General features: G+C 31.5%; 1 long non-coding RNA gene across 1 annotated transcript; it reads left to right on the top strand.

Annotated features, from left to right (window-relative positions):
• The first annotated feature begins 11,734 nt into the window (after window positions 1-11,734).
• Window positions 11,735-12,818, top strand: LOC150034868 (uncharacterized). The gene is made up of 2 exons (XR_016530825.1): window positions 11,735-11,869; window positions 12,195-12,818. It is a non-coding gene; the product is annotated as an uncharacterized LOC150034868 (long non-coding RNA).
• Window positions 12,819-13,662: the final 844 nt, after the last annotated feature.

Raw genomic sequence — 13,662 nt, 5'->3', positions numbered from 1 at the left:
GTGATCCCTTAATCTCATTTACTTTGTTAACAACCTATTTTTATTTGTACAAAACGATACAACTCAATTAAAGCCATCTCTCCTTTTTCTTTTTCTTTTCTTTTTTTTTTTTTTAATATTTCCTTAACAACATTGTTTTATTCTTTTTCTACTTTTATAAGTCCGATAACTATGTTTATTTTGTAGATTTTTATCTACCACTTTAAACTTATGTTATTTTAAAAAAAAAATCTTGCTTCTTTTAACCCGTGTAATCATAAACTAGGTGAACGAGATAGACAAACGATGGCAATATTCTCTATATTTGTTATTATTTAATTTTTTTTATTCTTTTGTGTGAGACTAGGATTGAGATATAATTTTTTTTAGCTTTAGATTTAGATTAAATAGTCTTTTTTAAAAAAAGGAAAAAGAAAAAAAGTATACTCGTTTCTTTTTAAAAAATTGAATAGTAATTATAGATATATTAGAGAATTCATTATCTCTAATAATTGTATTTAAAGAATTCGTTATCTCTAAATCACATTAAATTTAATTAATTCGATCTTTTATTTCTTTTCTTTTTGTGGAAGGAAAGAAAAAAAAAGACCTTGTGAGTAATAGGAGAAAATAATAATTAATGTTAATAAATTTTAATTACAGCAAATTAGGTCAAGGAGCTAGGATAGAGGCTACTACGGTGAAATGAGGACAATAAATCATAATATGTAGATGCAGTTGAAATTGAATGTGAGTAGAAATATCATCCATTCATATTCATAATATATTGTTCTTTCTACACATATATTCTTAATGGCTCAATTATATAATTCTCTAAACTTTTCTTTTTTTTCTTATTGAACTATTATTTTACACAAAAGTCTAGTCCAATTTACTTTTTTAATCCTCTTTATCATTAAGTTCTATCTAATATAATATTATATATATATATACACACACCAAAAGACACATTTAAGGGATATTTCTCACAATTATGAACTTCATAAAATGATTATCTTTTCAAACTCTACTGATGATACTGAAAATGTGCTATTTGTCCCACTTAATTATTTAGGATTGCTCCTAGATTTTACATGTTTATTTGGATATTTTGTAGGTTTCAAGCACCTAAGAGGTAAAACCAAGTATTAGTGACGAAATGGAGATAAAACAAATCGAAACAGAGCTTGATTGAATCAACCACGAAAGAAGGAGTTGAAAATGTCCATTTTGCCCCTGCCTGCACAACATCGCAACACTGACGCTGAAAAGGCAGAATACCTATACTTCATGAAAAGCACACAATATCGCAACGCTGCCTTAGAGTGTTGCAGCACTCCTAAGTATCGTCCGTGTGAATGGCCGTCAGTGTTACGACGCTATCATGATTTTATAAATACTAATTTTAGCTGCCTAGGTCATTTTATCTCCGATTCCAACCGACTACAACACGATTTCTCTCTATTTTCTTTTACTTTCAGATCTTTTCATGTATCCAGACTTTATCCCATTGATTGAAATATTGATTATGGGCTAAGGTATCTCATTCTAACTTAGGTTTTAGGATTTTTCTCTATTTCTATGAACTTGTGAGTTTTTGAACCGGATTATATATTGTAATTTTTTTTATTTAGTTCAGTTTTAAGGAACATTATCATATTTTTGTACGCTTGGGGATTAAATAATTACTTTTATCGATTAATGTTTAATTCGTGACATTTGATTTTAAGTTAACTCATAGAAAGCAATAGGTTAGGGTTGGCTTGTGAATCGATTAAAATAAGTATTGTTCTAACTATTAGGGTTAATTATAGTTTGTAATTGTATTGACAAACATCTTATTTATCAAATAAAATATGTGATGTTTTATTTGACATTTAGTCGCATTTAATTCACAAACCAATCAACTAACATCCAAGGTTATTTTTAGCTTAAACATATATGTAGAGACATATGGGTGGATCATGTTTAAGTGATAACCTAAATGGTCTGTAGTAGATGGATAAGGCTGGATACCTTATCCTAGTGGCACTACGAGTACGACCCACTTTGTAGATGTTACAATTCTTGTAAAATACTATAAATTATCTGATCTTTATAATGCATGTGGAGACATGTGAGCAAGGATATTCAATACAAAGGAGTTTCTATAAGACTGAACCATGAAATGTTTAGTCTTATTATATAACGCCGTTCATAATGGAAACTTACATTTCACCAGGATGACTATAGGTAACATGACCTGAATCCTAAGTAAGTTGTGAACTCCTGTCTATGAAGGCGGTCTTTTTGTATAAGGGAGAGTGGCCAGATCATCGACTCAACAAGCGTACCATTTTGGGGATTCATCTAATTGGGGTGCTAGGAACACAACTATACAAGAAGAAATTCACTCATTCCCCAATTTTCGGGTAAGTAGATAAATTGTTCATTTAAGGGCTGATTCCGAGGCTTGAATAATTTGGCGCCACACCATCTCCTGACCTGAGAGAGGTTTGGTCATAGTTGAACTATGATTTATTGTTTATTAGAGGGATCAGTGGACATAACGGTAATTTTGGCCCAACTGTACTTATGAGCAATTTGTGAAGGGTCATCGTACTGTTGATTGGTTATATCCAATGGACACGAAAATATTTCTGTAGTGCAAAGAGTGCACCTATCGGTCTTTAGTGGAGTACCCAATAGTTAACAAATGTTGAATATTTTAATTAAAGAGTTTAATTAATTATTCACGTACCGTTTGAGCTTCAAGCTAAAGGTTTACAATGTCTCATCTGTAGCTCAATAGGATTTAATGAGAATCAATTTTTGGATTAATTTGAATCGTTCAAATTAGTTGAGAGAATTAATTATATGTGAATTAATTCAATCTAATTATATATGATATAATTACTATAATATATTTGATACATTATAATATAAAGTTTATTTGAGAGAAAATAATATTTAAATATGATTCAAATATTAATTATGTGAGTTGGATTTGTATAACTAAATAATATAAATGGATTTATATTAAATTTTGTTGTTGAGAGAATTAAACTATAGGTTATATTATATTGAATACAATATTAAACTATATGTTATATGTTATATTTGATATAACATATAACTTAATATATATTATATGATAAAGTTGTTATCATATAAATATATATTAAAGTATTTTTAATTTATTATTTTTTTTAAAAAACAATTTTAGGGAGAGAGTAACTCCCTCCCCTTTTTCTCTCTAGTACATGAGAGTGTGTTTCTGTTTTTATGTTTTTGGCTTGTTATTCATCTTCTTGTAAGTTATCAATCTTGCTCTCCTCACTTCTCTCAAAATCAGTTTTTCCCAAAATAGTCAAAGTCCAAACTCCTGAATTCTTACCTAGAGAATATTGAGGTAGCTTTCGTCGTTACGTACGAGGGATTTCCATTGAAGATCGGTCTTCAAAGGTAAGGGTTTGAAACCCATTTTTTTTTTCTATTATGTAACTTTTCCTTTAAGCATGCTGAAGTTAATTTTTAGATGCATAATTCTTATTTGAATTTAAACATTTTGTTAACTTTAGGTTTGAGTCCGATCCCATTTTCTACTCAAGGACCTTCAATGGTTCATTCACTAACCAACTTAGAATTGAATCGAACAAATATTTAATTAGGGGCTTGAAAATGAAATAATATTCAACCTAACTTTGGCCTAGTCGTTAATGCAATTAGCACGAATACGAATTTACATGCTTTTCATCAATTGGACTTCGAGTAATTAGTTGACTAGGACTATTAATTAGCTTTCCTAATTGATTTTGTTCAATGTATGTAAATATTTAATTTCTGTAATGAGAATTCGAGTATGTCAAATAGGGAAAATCATAATAATCCAATCTAGGTTTCTTCATATAATTTCTAATTTTTTACTGTATGCAATTTAATTTTCTTGCAATTCAACAAACCAATTTCTAGATCCCCTTCAGTTACTTAGGACTGCAAACCATTTAGTTTAGAAACTCTTTGGTTCCTTGTGTTCGACCCATGCTACCACTACTACACTCTTGGTAGGAACAAAAAATTATTTGGTCTAAAATTGGACGACAAATTCCACCAACCACCTACACAAGTAGAAAAAAAGTTCCTGTAACAATCTGAAAATAGTTTCCATCGTAAACAAAAGCAATAATTTACAAGAAGTTTCGACAGAGAAAATAATGTATATTTTTTTATATACATGACAATATATTCGATATATATTTGAATGTTCTACAAATAAGTTAGGATATAGTTAATATAATAAGTGCATGAACAAGATAATTTGTACAATATATTATCTTATATAAAAATTTTATTTGATCTAATAATTTTGATATTTGATTTAAGATTAAATCGAATTAAATTTGAAATCTAAATTTTCTCTATTAATGGACTAACTTCTGTCCATAATTTTCTGAGGTGTATCTTTATTTTTTATTTATCCTGTCTCTTTCTTATTTTTATAGTTGTAGTTTTTTTTTTTCCCTTCTCGTAGCACTATGCCATTTTATTCTGTTTGAGATATCTGCGCCGATCTGATCCCACACATATATCTTATTTCTTTATCTCTTCTATTTTGTTAACAATGTATTTTTTTTTCTACAAAACGATAGAACTTAGTTGAAGGCATCTATCCTTTTTTTCTTTTTACTTTTTTTTTTTAATATTTCGTTTACAACATTGTTTTCTTCTTTTTCTTTGGTAGACATTTAATTTTTTTCCAATTCTTCTTCTATTTATGGTGCAAAAAAAAAAAAAAAATCTTTTAACAAGTGCAGCCATAAACTAGATGAAGGATGTGGACAAATGAAAACAATATATATTTTTTATATTTTCATATTATTTATTTATTTATTTATTTTGTGTGAGATTGACATTGTGATATAATTTTTTTTAGATCAAGATTTAAATTTAATAGTCTTTTTTTCAGAAAAAAAAAAGAAAAAAGAAAAAAGTATACTAATTTCTTTTAAGACAATTGAATAGTAGTTATAGATATATTAGAAATATGGTTTAAATTCCAATAAACGTGGTTCAATTTTATTTTAAAGTTTTCTTATTAAAAAGGCAAACATGATTAGCTGGTTTGTTTTATTGTTTTATTTTTTAAGGGAGTTTATTTGTTCTCTTAATATTAAAAAAAATCATTTATTAAAAAAAAATAAATTTGTGCGAGGAATACATCCTTTCATAATTCTTACCAATTCTTCATTCAGTAAATACTCAAATTTATTATAGATAAGACTTTTATTTCAACTTAAATACATATTGATTCAATTTTCAACGTTATGAAACATGTGTAATGTACAAAGTTACACGTAATTAATTAAAATTTATAATATGTATTAGATATACAAATTTATTAACACGTATAATGCACGTCATATGTTTTTATTTTATTTTCTATATAATAAAATTATAGTTTTAACTAGACTAGACTATTCTGGCTTGACGTAATCTATATGTTTAATGTTCTATATTCTTGATGTGGTAAGTTTGAAATATGTATTATTTTAAATTGTACGTACAAGACTAGTTAATACAGCTTTTATTAATTTTTTCTAATTTTGTTAGAATATGTAGATTTATGAGGAATGATTAAGTATGATATTTTGAAATATATTTAACCAAATTATAGTATACATTATTATTATTATTATTATTATTATTATTATTTTGGGGAATGCCACTCATCAAATATTGGAATAGGAATCAGAACACAAGACTCAAGAAAAGATATATGATTTGTTTAATTATGTTCATATTAACTGAAAAATATAGAATTAAATCGTCTATTATCTCGTTTGAGGTCAGATTCACACTTATACCTCTAATAATTGTATTTAAAGAATTTATTCTCTCTAAATTACATTGAATATAATTAATTCGATCCCCTATTTCTTTTTTCTTTTTTTTAGGAAAAAAAGACCTTCTGAGTAATAGGAGAAAATAATAATTGAAGTTAATAAATCTACAATTAATGAATATTAGGTCAAGGAGGATAGAGGTTACTCCGGTGAAATGAGGACAATAAATCATAATAATGTGAAGGTGCACATGAAATTGGATGTGAGTAGAAATATCATCCATTCATATTCATTAAATATTTCTTGCTTTCTACACACGTACTTTTGTTGGGTTGATGTCCTAAATCTCGTAAGATCCTATAGTTTTTAGTTGTATTGTATAAATATTTTATTTATTTAATAAAATATATAATGTTTTATTTCTTTCTGAGTTGCATTAACCACAGACTAATAAACTAACATCCAAGGTTATCTTACAGCTTAAACATGTATGCAAAGACATATAGGTGAATCATGTTTAAGTAATAACCTAAATGGTCTATAGTAGATGGATAAGGCTAAATATCTTATCATGTGATACTATGAATATGACTAGTTTTATAGATGTTACAATTGTTGTAAAGTGCTACAAATGATCTGATCTTGATCATTCATATGGAGACATGTGAGTAAGGATGTTCTATAAAAAGGAGTTTGTATAAGACTGGACTACGAAATATTTAGTTCATTATATAACACTGTTCATAATAGAGACTTACATTTCATCAGGTTGACCATAGGTAATGTCATACCCTCTACCAGATTACCCTCTTAACCTAGAAGAAAATATGATGGCAGCAGTTACTAACCCTTTTATTGGTACTTACTACTTACTAACTTGCTTAACTTGTTAGAAACCCTGACAAAGATCACAAGAATAAGCACAACACTCGACAGTCACAACTATTCAGGTTACATACATAACTAATATATACAGATAGTTCATAAAACAAGATCTTATGGGCCCCAACTCACAACCTTAGTCTCTATATGCACAAAACATGTGTACAGTTATTTACAAACAACCACCTAATTGTTAAGATACTAGACTCCTCGTCTCTGCGTGGTAGAGCAGTAGTAGAGTTATCCTTTGGGAGTTAATCGCTACCTAAGAAAAGAAAACATTTAAAATGGGGTGAGCTACTAGCCCAGTGAGTGACTTAATAAGATAGATTTTCATGCTTAAAACTTTATAGAAAATCTCATACTGAAATATAAACCTTTCCAAGCAACTTTCAAAGTAATGCTTTCAAAACATGGCATATATGAAAAAATAACTACTCTGATCCTTAGTTAAGAGTGAACCCCTGACCCCAACCTTTAACGTCAAACCTTAGTCGAGAGAGAACCATTTTGCTCGATCCCTCGACGTCATACTACCTACGTGTACGTGGTTATAACTGAGTACCATCATACCTTAGGTACTTTCACTAGGATACCTTCTCTAAGTCCTTCAGTATCCCTCTTACAGCAAATCAGACATAACCCTCTTACTGAAGCATATTTACTTAAATAATAAGCATTTAGTTTCAATACCAAGGTTTTAAGCATAACATCATCACATGCTTTAATAATTTGAAATTAAGTTAACTAAAACATGTTGGGAAACTATCTTAAAAGGAATAGCATGCATTATTCATCAAAGCTTTGCATGGAAAACATGCTTCACTTTAATATTCGTTAATCATGCTTTAATAAAAGATATATTTCTTGGAACTACTTATAAATGCTTAGCATCAGAATAAAATTTAAGAAAACATGGTTTCTAAAACATTGTAAGTCAAACATTGTCACTCAGGGCTTTAGGCTACTCCTTAAAGATGGATATGCTTCCCTCAATGGTGTCAATCCTGTGGACACAATAACATACATTTAGCTACTAGTAATGGTCTCCCTTTGAGACTAATTCTTTAAATTAAGCTTGCCTTTAGCCTTCCCTAAAACATTTCCAAACCAATGCATACCTTGCTATGCGTCGAACACTTAGATTTTCTTTGAGGTTTTAGGTCCTTGTTATGCGGCCAACCTACTTGATCAATACATCCCACTATGCATCATTGATCGCTCACACCAACACCTATGTGTACAAGTCTTCAACACAAGCCTTCTCAGCCTAACACATAGGGTTTTAACATGTGGCACTTAGCCTTAATTCTGCCCGTGTGCCTAGTTTCAGCTGCTTGCTTATTCGACCCAAGCAGCTGCCTGCTTGTTCAAATAATTCAAGATTTGAATTACTTCATGAATAACTCAAATTATAGAGCTAATCTATAGAAATTTTCTTCTATAAACTTGTTCAAAAATGTCTCAGGAAGCTTACCTTAACATTGCAGCCTAAAATTCCTTGTGGTTTGTCTTGGAGCTTCAATCCTTCATCAATGGGATGGATTCACTCGAGAGTTAACCTTTTGCTACTTTCTTCCCTCTCCGGCCACCTTCTGGTGAGATTTTCTTTCCATAGCCCAACCACTGAAACTAGATTCACAGAGCTTTCCAATGACATGGAGATCATTTAATTTGCATGGAGGAAATTATTCAAAATGGTCTCTTGAAGTTCCTCTTCCCTTTTATGCTGCCGGCCAAACACTTGCATGAAATTCTATCATGCCACCTCCACCTTAAGTGTGTTTAACTCATAGGATTAGGACAGCTAGCCTCCATAGTCGGTGATTAATGCTAATCAGCTTCCCTTGCTCTTACCGCAAGCCTTGCCTTTAACTAGCTTCCACGCACCACAGCCCTCACGCATGCTAACTTAAATGCATGGCTCAGAGCAACACTTGTGCCTTGGCCTCTTGGCTTTAATCATCATCGCAACTCCAGCCCTTTCAACTTTGCAAGGTCTGACAAGTAAGCCCTACTCATCGTATGCCAAGCTTAATCATCGCACACCCAGCCACTGCCCAAGCCACTGCTTACTTTAACGCTCGAGGCTCATCTTGTCGCAACCCCTATCGCATGTTAACCTCTAAGACCTTGTCAACGCGAGCTACACCTCAACGCATAGCCACTGTCAATGCTCCCCTCACACGCGTACACTAAGTTCAGCACCTAGCCTTACACCAATGCCAAGGCCACCAACCTATTGTGTGTCTTCTTTTGACAACGCCCAACACCTTCTTGCCGCATGCCTACTAACCTCGCAAGCCTCTTGGTTGCCGCATGCGTTGTCCATGCATAGAGTTGCTTGCGCTCAACATAACTCCCTTTACGTGCACAACTCCAACGCCTAGCTCCCCCACACTTGGCCACACTTGGCTTCCTCAAGAGCTCATCTAACCTCAAAAGATAAGGCCAACACATATGAGCTCACCTCCATCGCTCATCACAAGGCTAATGCATAGGCTACACTTTACCAACACTTAGCCAAATTTTCTTTTCTAAAATCACTCTTCATCACCTGAGAGTCAAACTTGTAACTTAAACATTTCCCTCTTTTCCCCTCCTTATTCTTCACACATTTCCCTACAATTAAAACATTAATTCTAACATTAATCCAACGTATCATACAAATCTCATTAATGAACATATATAAGTAAGAAATTAGGGTTTAGGGTTTACAAGTAACATGACTTGAATCCTGAGTGAGTTGTGAACTACTGCCTATGAAGGTGGTCCTTTGATTTGTATGGGTGAGATTGGTTAGATCGCTGACTCAACAAACCTACCATTTTAGGGATTTCATTTCTTTCCCCAACGTCGGGGTAAGAAAATAAATTACTTCCTTAAGGGCTGATTTCGGGGCTTGATCAATGTGATGCCACATCTTTTGCTGGCCCGAAAAGGGTTTAATCATAGTTGGACTATGATTTATTGTTCATTAGAGGGATCAGTGGTACTCAAGGAGTTAGATATAACTATTGGGGCAAAATGATAATTTTGGCTCTGTTGTAAATATGTAATTTGTGAAGGGTTATCGTACTGTTGATATGTTATATCCAATGGATACAAAAATATATCTGTAGTATAAGGAGTGTAGCTAACGGTCTTTAGTGGAGTGCCCGTCAATTAATGGATAGTGAATAATTTAATTAAAGAGTTTAATTAATTATTCGCGTATCGTTGGAGCTTCAAGCTATAGGTCCATGAGATCCCCTCGATAGCTCAACGGGAATAAATGAGAATTAATTTTTGAATTAATTTGAAATTGTATGTGATATAATTAATTTAATTCTAATTATATATGATATAGTTACTATAATGTATTTGATACATATAATATAAAGTTTATTTGAGAGGAAATAAATATTTGAATATGATTCAAATATTAATTATGTGAATTGGATTCGTATAATTAAATTTAGTATAAATCAGATTTATATTAAATATCTAAATTGAGAAAATTAAACTATAGGCTATATTGTATTTGATACAATATAGAAACTATAGGTTATATGTTCCATAAGATATAACATATAGTTATGTATATATATATATGTATAATAAATTAGTTATCATTGTTGGGATTTGTGTCCTAAATCTCTTTGTACTCTCGTAGTTTGTAAACTTTGTATAAACATATTGTTGTTAATAAAATAAGTGTTATTTATAAGCATATACTCAATCAAATAAACTAATATCCAAAGTTATTTTATGTAATTTAAACAATGATGTAGGGACATACAAGTGGATCTTGTTTAAATAATAACCTAAATGGTCTGTAGTAGATGGATAAGGCTAGGTACCTTATCCTGGTGACACTACAGATACGACCCGCTTTATAGGTGTTACAAGTGTTGTAAAGTGCTAGAAATGATCTGATCCTGATCATTCATGTGGAGACATGTGAGCGGGGGTATCCTATACAAAGAGTTTATATAAGACTGGACAACAAAATGATTAGTCTCTCTATAGAACATCGTCAATATTAGAGACTTACATTTCACTAGGATAACCATAGGTGACATGACTTGATTCCTGTGTGAGTTGTGAACTCCTGTTCATGAAGGTGGTCCTTTGATTTTTATAGGTGAGAGTAGTCAGATTTTCAACTCAAAAAGGCTACCATTTTGGGAATTCGTGTAACTGGGGAGCTGGGAACACAGCTACACAAGACGAAATTCACTCCTTCCCCGATGTAGGGGCAAGTAGATAAATTACTCCATTAAGGGTTGATTCTAGGTCTTGAACATAGTGATCACACCCAATCATGGCCTGAGAGGTTCTTAGTCATAGTTGGACTATGACTTATTGTTTATTAGAGGGATCAATGGTACTTAATGAGTTAAATGTAACTGTAGGGGCAAAACGGTAATTTTGGCCCAATTGTACTTATGAGAAATTGGTGAAGGGTCACCGCACTGTTGATTGGTTATATCTAATAGACACAGGAATTTATCTGTAGTGCGAAGAGTGTAACTATCGGTCTTTAATGGAATGATCGGTAGTTAACGAATGTTGGGTAATTTAATTAAAGAGTTTATGTAATTATCTATGTACCATTGGAGCTTCAATCTACTAGTCCATAAAGTCCCCTATGTAGCTTAGCAGGGATTTAATTGAGAATTAATTTTGGATTAATTTGAGGTGTTCAAATTAATTGAGGGAATTAAATATATATGATATAATTAATTAAGTTAATTATAATGTGATATAATTAACGTAATGTATTTGATACATTATAATATAAGGTGATATGAAAGGAATTTGAATATGATTCAAATACTAATTATATGAATGAGATTCATGTAATTAAATTTAATATAAATATGATTTATATTAAATATTAAATTAATATTAATTAATTAAAAAGAAGGAGTTATAACCCTCCTCCCCCCTCCCCCCCTATTCTCTTAGTTAATTTACGTGGCTTGTGAAAGAATGATGTGGTGGAGATTCATCTTGGCCTCCCTCACCTCCGTTCCATCTCTCTTCCCTCTTTTAAGGATTCAAGCAAAGCCCACAACTCTTGCTTGAATCTTTTGTCCCAAGAGAATATAGAGTGTTCTCAAGTGGCGGTGTCCCTTTTTGGAGAAGATGATCTATTCGTGACTTGTTCGAGGGATTCTTGAAGAAAGCGTTATTCAAAGGTAAGGGTTTTTGAAACCATAAGCATTTCTTTATTTTTGTATGCTATAATTTAAGTAAATGCATATCTTGTTCTTATTTTATTGTAAAACTTACATTCAATAAAAATGGAAATTAGGTCGTTCTTGCTTCCGCTCAAAGGATCTTTTTCAAAAAGTTCCTTCAATTGGTATCAGAGCCAAGTTGCCAGTTATCTGATCCCAAATTCCATTATTTTATTGAATCGTTTTTACAGAGTTGGTGTGATAGGTCTGGTAAAAGACTATCTTTTCTACGTTAAAATCTTCAATTCTATCATATTTGTTGCTTAAAATGTCTATTTTATAGGTAAAAGACAATCCTGACACTCTTGAAGCTATTTCGAGGTTTTTAGAGCATAATGGTGTTAAAGTAACCAAAAGAGATGAAAGGAAGTGGAGAAAAGAAGGAAGGAAATATGATGATGTGGAGATTGTTTTCCAGCTGACATCTTTTATGCGTCATTAAAAGCAGATTTTTGCTAGCTGTCATTGTTTTTCTAACATTAAAAGTTGGAAGGCAGTAGCTACAAAACAGGGTAGCATTGCGATGGTCCGAAGAATAACAGAAATAAAAAATGCACGTCACGCCTCTGCGCAAGTGAGCATCGGGCCACCGTCAGCCTAGGGTCACAACGCAGCGACTCTCGGCAATACAAAAACTGAAATTTTCCAAATTTCAACAAGGAGAGAACTCGTTTTTTAGAGAGATTCCACGAACCAAAGAACTTTTCCTTGTAATTTCCTAAGAGATTCTGTCAATTTTTATTCAATCTTTAGTCATTTTAATGCCAACTTCAATTGATTTCTTCAAGAGCTCTCCAATTTATTGCTAGGTAAGTAATTTTCTTGGGAAATCTTTAGTCTAAGTTTTAACTCTTGAGTTATTTTGTATAATTTCTTGAATTTTTTTGCATATTTGAATGTTCTTGGACTGATTTTGAATAGAAATTGATGGATGATAATTGACGCCTTGATTGTATTAATTTTTTATATGTAAATCTCCCTTGGCACTATTGCATAATAGAGAGATAGGTTACAAAAATCAAGTTTTCTTGTGTTAATTAGGACTTTTTCCGAATTTAACTCTTCAATTTCTTAATTTAGAGCATTAATACAATCGATTTTGAAATTTACTCTAATGTGTTTTTTGAATGTCATAATAACAATAACCCTAGTTCTTTAAGCAATCTAAGAAAAATACATGGTAAATGCTATATGGAAGTGTTTTTTACTTAGATTAAGGCTAATTAGTATGATTCATGTTAATTGGCTATATGGGTCTTTAGGGACTTTCCCTATTGGATTATGAGATGGTTGTTTTTCAAGCATGTGTTCAAGAACAATGACAGAATTAAACTTAGTAACAAGATTTCCCAAAGATCTTTCTCTATCAATTTTTTACTAAAAAAAAGAGTTTGTTATACAATTCTTGCTACAATTGCTTCTATCTTCATTCTAGTTAGTTTGTTTAAGACAAACCCCCCTACATTTTATTGCTTCTGCATTTTGGAATTCAAATAGTTGATTTTTAGGCCAATTATTTTCGTTTCTATTGGGATCGACCTCTTACTTCTACTATTACTACGTGTTAGTTCTAGTTGTAGTCAGAGTACAAATAAATTTCATTTGTTTTGGGTAGATAGAATTAATGACACCTACTTTACCAAACATGGTGCATTTTACATATTTTGCATTCTTTTCATGCGATGAATGGTTTTGAATGTGGTTTTGTTCATGGATGTTTCGAGATAGGATACTCTGTTTTAAGGCATTGT

This window comes from Benincasa hispida, chromosome 7 (genome assembly GCF_027475165.1).
Source record: "Benincasa hispida cultivar pf3 chromosome 7, pf3_genome.v1.1, whole genome shotgun sequence".
Lineage (NCBI taxonomy): Eukaryota > Viridiplantae > Streptophyta > Magnoliopsida > Cucurbitales > Cucurbitaceae > Benincasa > Benincasa hispida.
Note: the sequence above shows the minus strand (reverse complement) of the source record. Positions and strands in the feature narration are given on the sequence as shown.